Consider the following 6,000-nt stretch of genomic DNA (forward strand, 5'->3'; position numbering starts at 1 on the left):
ACAAGCCGTTAAACTCAATGTGAGTCGTAAGTTGAGCTCTTAGACCTAGTTTCACATTCTAATAGCTACTGAAATGTGCACCAAGTTCCACGATTGGGTCCTATGACCAGCAAAAATTCCTAAGGACCATAGGACGGTCTGTTGACCCCAAGCCCAATTTCCCTAGTCGAGTTCCACAAGCCCTATTGTACGAATCATTTTAGGGTATACGACCCATAGAAAGGGTTTGCAGACCCAATGACAAATTCCTGAATGTCTTATGTTTAGGACACCAGTTCTATAAGGGGTCTTCTACGGACCATAGAATGACCAATAGTGGCCCAAAGTTAGTTTTAAATGAGGGGTAGAATTGTCTTATCCCACCTTTCCCAAACAAAAATCCTAACATTTTGGGACTAATTTAGGCCCCTTATCAGTACCTAATGGTGTTTTTCACTGATTAACACTTCAAATATTTTGAGAGCAAGGATTGGAAAGAAGGAAAAATCTAGAGTTCAAGAATTTTAACCAAGTTCTATGAGTTTTGTTTAGATAATTATCATTCCAGGTATGTAAAGATAATCACAACGTTGGACTGATTTCGTCCTCGTGCCGTACATCTTCGTTCAGTCAGTATGAGTTTGAGTTTGAGTTTCAATCCCATTAAATTTAATTGTTGAGTTAGTTATATAATCTCTTATTGAGTTCTCTATGTATTTAATTCTATTTTGATGATTCGCATAATTTGAGTCCTTGAATTATCGTTCATGTTTATATTTAGATGAACCCTAGTTGAGTATATTTACATTTCTTACTTTTATGCATTATTTATAGATAAAAGAAGGGAAAATGGTCAAAAATACACTTAAATTATATGAAATGAACAAAAATGTCATCCATTTATAGTTTGGTCCAAAAATGCCTTTATTATTATTTAATGGATCAAAATTCCCTTTTTCAAATAAATATACTATTTATTTTCTTTTTGAGCCCATTATTTCCTAATAATATTTTTTATTAGCAAATGTTTATTCTACATCAATTAAAAAAAATTAAAAATATATCTTATTTTATTATAATTATTTTTATCGTTATTTGAATAAAGATTAATGATAGATTTATTATGATCTTACATATATGACATATATTATCCATTAACACTTAGAGTGCATGAAATTATTCCATTTTAATTGATAAAATGAGATTACAAAGAATAAAATAATTTCCTACATTTTTAATACTCAAACTGGTTTAAAAAGAAAGAAAACAAGATTTAGTTCCTTAAAATTAATATTTTTTTAAGGAACAAGATTTTTTTAAAATATATTTATTTGTAAAAGGGCATTTTTGACCCATTTTGTAATAATAAGGGCATTTTTGAAGCAAACTATCAACAACAAGGTCATTTTTAGACCAAAATATTGGCGGCAAGGATATTTTTGGACCAAACTATAAACGGAAGGCATTTTTGTTCATTTCAAATAGTTTAAGGATATTTTTGAACCTTTTATCATAAAATAATGATATGCTTCATGTCTTAAATTGAGAAAGAGTTGAGCATGAGTTTGAGTTGAGAAAACTTTCATTCACTGATTTTGAGCATGATCATCATCGAGTCTAAATGAGTTTCGTAATAATGCATTCAAATGTTTAAGTTAAGACTGAGTTGAGAAATTAAAGCTATATTTTTATGCATTCAGTGAGTTGAGGAGTAAAACCATTTTTAAAAGAGAAGCTATGAGTTGAGAAGAGTTGAGTTAAATTGAGTAAAGTCTAATGAGACTAATGAGATAACATTTTGAGTACTTACACTCACTTGAGCTTGTCAGCATAATAATATATTTATGGAGTAGTATTAAGCACTGATTTGGGTAAGAGTTTAAATAAATCAAACCTATAAACTATACAATCAACATAAGATAGGATAGTATCGTTGATTCGGGTGACTCCTCACTTCAATCCTTGATACAGACTTTTATTAGATCTATGAGATGAGTTGCGTCCCTTACCCTGACAAGGTATTGAATGGTTGTGGCAACAATAACAATTCTTTGTATCATCATGATGCTCATAGTGATGGTTGTCGGTTAGAGAAATTCTCCAAAAAGAGAAATATCATTTTTACACTAAGTTGTAGTTACTTATTCATATTTTATAAAATGTTGTCTCACTACTAAAAATGATGGATTTAATGAAGGACTGATTTTGTAGCTAAACAGCAAAATATGTTGCTAATCCTCCTTAGCAACGAATTAGCAACATATTTTTGTTAGCTACGAGCAAAATAGCGACGGAGCAACAACGACGTTAGCTAAATGCAGTGTTTTTTAGTAGTGTCTTATTCATATATTGCATGCTTTATTGATTGAGTTATTTCACCATTAATTTCATTGAGAATTGTTGAGTAAGTTTCTTTTCAGCTATTTTACATACCGTACAATCCATGTACTGAAGAAATTCGGCGCTACATCATTTTATGATGCAGATACATGTAATAGAGGTCCTTAACACGCGCATCATTGAAGATCACCCTCATCCAGCTTTTGGTGAGACCTATTTGCATTCGGAGGAGCTCAAAATGTGACGCTGCATTATTTTATGATACACATACATATGATAGAGATCCTCAACAGGCTTATTATTGAAGATCACCTTAATTCCATCTAGCTTTTGGTGAGACCTCTTTGCACTCAGAGGAGCTCCTTGTCATTTATTCTAGTATTTTATTAGTCCTTTGAGTTAGTTATGGGCCTGTCCTGATACCTATTCAGAGTCAGTTTAGAGGCTTCATAGACCAGACATCAATAAAGTTAAAGTTCATTGTGTTTTATTTTCAGGGTTCATGTTTTCAAACATTGAATTATTCTATATTCGGATTATTTATGAGACTTATTTATGAGAAGTAGCATTTTATATAAATTTATCTGCGCATCTTAAACTATTTGATTGGGTTAAGTCTTCCGCTGAGTAGTTTGTCAGGCCAAGGATTCTCTTAAGAACTAGCAATGGTTTCTAAGTATCGGCCATGCCTAGGGTATAGACTCGGAGAATGACATAAGTATCCCTTGACTCGTATAGATGATCTATTTGACTGGTTACATGGTGCTTCAATCTTCTCAAAAATTGAGTAGAGGTTTGGCTATCATCAGTTAAAAGTCATGAGGATGTTCTTAAAACGACCTTTAGAACTTGGGTATGGACAGTATGAGTTCTTGTAATGTCATTTGAATTGACTAAAGAACCATCAACATTTATGAGCTTGATGAATGGATTGTTCAAATCATTTTTAGATTCTTTTGTGATTATATTTATTATCGACATCCTGATCTTCTCTTAAGAGTAAGGAAGAGTGTGGAAATTATCTTCGTGTCATTTTCGGTATCCTGAGGAAAAAAATTATATGTTAATTATCTAAGTATGAATTGTAGTTGTCTTCAGTAGCCTTTTTAGGGCATGTGATTTCAAAAGAAGAGGTGATGTATTCATAAAATATTGAGGTAGTCAAGAACTAGGTTTGCCCTAGTTTTGTGACTAAGGTTAGGAGTTTTGTGGGGCTTGCCTGCTATTTCGCCTGTTTGTGAAACATTTTGCTGCTATTTCTATGCACTGACAAGGTTGACTCAAAAGGACCTTTTGAATGGTTTGATAAATGTGAGGATAGTTTTCAAAAGCTCAAGACTCTTCTAACTACAACACCTATCCTATATTGCCCGTTGAAGGTAAATTTTTATTGTTTATTTTGATGCTTTAGATTCAAGCTTAGGTGTTGTGTTGATATATGACAAGAATGTCATAGTCTATGCCTTAAGGCAGTTGAGATTCATGAGAAAAACTACCTGATGTATGATTTGGAGTTGGCGGCGGTAGTTTTTGCTCTCACAATTGTGAGGTATTCACTGATCATCGCAATCTACAATATGTGTTCACTCAAAAAGACTTGAATCTGAGGCAGAGAAGGTAGATGGAGTTACTCAATGATTATAATGTCACCATTTAGTACCACTCAGGTAAGGCCAATGTGGTGGCAAACATACTGAGGTGGAAGAACGTTAGCATGGGCAGTCTAGCTTGCTTGGGTATGTTTAAGTGACTCTTGTCTAGAGAGATTTTGGATTTGGAGTCTAAGTTCATAAAGTTGGGCATTTCAAAGAAGGGTGGGGTGTTAGCTAGTATTAAGGTTAGATCCACTTTTTTTGAAGAAATCAAAGCTAAGCAATTTGAGGATGAGAATTTGAACAATATTAGAATCAAGGTGGTGTTATGTGCGGCCCAGTATTCCACTCTTGATGCAGGCGGAGTACTCATTTTTAGGGGAAGAATTTTTGTTCCTTGGTTGGTGATTTGATCCAAAGGGTGTTGATAGAATCTCATGGTTTGCGATATTCTATTCATCTGGGTGTGACCAAGATGTATCAGGATTTGGAATGGCTTTATTGGTGGCTTGGGATGAAAAAAGACATAGCTGAGTTTGTGGCTAAATGTCAAAACTATCAACAGGTGAAGTATGAATATCAAAGACCTGTAGGGATGATTCAAAGAATGCCTATTCCTGAATAGAGGTGGGAGAAAATAGCCATGGACTTTGTGGTGGGTCTTTGTAAGACTTTGGGGAAGTATGACTCTATTTGGGTTGTTGTTGATAGATTGACTAATCAGCCCACTTCATTCCAGTCAAAGTAGATTATAATGCTCAATAATTGGAGAAGATCTATGTCAATGAGGTAGTAAGGTTGCACGGGTGCCCCTTTCTATTATCTTAGACCATAGTACACAGTTCACTTTAAATTTTTGGGGTAAACTGCATGAGGAGTTTGGCACTCAGCTAACTTTCAGTACTACTTTCCACCCTTAGATGGATCGACAATCAGAAAGAACAATCCAAGTGTTAGAGGATATGATAAGAGCATGCCTGATTGACTTTAGGGGCCATTGGGACCAGTTCTTACCCTTATAATAGTTCTCTTATAATAATACCTATCGCTCCAATATTGGCATGGCTCCATTTGAGGCACTCTATGGGAGAGGATGTAGATCTCCTATAGGGTGGTTTGAGGCCGGAGATGTGAAATCTTTAGGAGTTGATCTGGTAAGGGAAGCTCAAGATAAGGTAAGGAGTATTCAAGCCAAACTTTTGGTAGCCTATAGTCGACAGAAAGACTATGTAGATCACAAGGTGGGAGATATGACATTTCAGGCTAGTGAACAGGTACTCTTAAAGGTATTATCCACAAAAAGGGTTATGAGGTTCGGCAAAAAAGGTAAGCTTAGCTGTCGTTATATTAGCACATTTGAGATTCTTGATTTTGTGGGGCCAATGGCTTATAGGTTGGCTCTAACCCTAGCTTATCTAGATTTCATCTCGTGTTTCATTTATCCATATTAAAGAGGTACCTTGTGGATGAATATTACATTATTAATTAGGATTCAGTCTTGTTAAACAAGGATCTTCAATATGAGGAGGAATCGATTACAATTCTTGATTGTGATGTCTGGAAGTTTAGGAATAAAGAGATCAAGTTAGTGAAGGTATAATGGAAGCATCATTCAATTGATAAATCTACATGGGAAACCGAGAAGGACATGTGGGACAAGTACCCTCACTTATTTGATGATTCAAGTACTACTCTACTCTTGCCTTAACCCAATCTTTCCTATTTGATCACTTGGGGACGAACGATGGGTAAATTTGTATCTATTGTAACAACCCATTTCTATCGTTATTGTTAAGCCAATGGGGAAGAAATTTGGGCCTGAAAAACTTTTGAGTTGTAACTTACAAATTTTAGGCTAGGTCAGTCATAGATGAAATATGAGTGAGGAGAGGTCTAGGGCAATCCAGGTAAGGATTGGAATTGACATCTAAGATTGGATTGGATTTTAAGATAGCTAAGGCGTTAAGGAATTTGTAGGGCCTTTCAAAAATTTAATTCGAAGGAATAAAACTCCTGGAATCAAATTTGGTGTGAATGGGTTATTTTAGAATGTCAAAATTTGAGGTAGTGTTGAAACATGAGGGGTTTG

Source organism: Solanum dulcamara, chromosome 6, assembly GCF_947179165.1.
Source record: "Solanum dulcamara chromosome 6, daSolDulc1.2, whole genome shotgun sequence".
NCBI classification, from domain to species: Eukaryota; Viridiplantae; Streptophyta; class Magnoliopsida; order Solanales; family Solanaceae; genus Solanum; species Solanum dulcamara.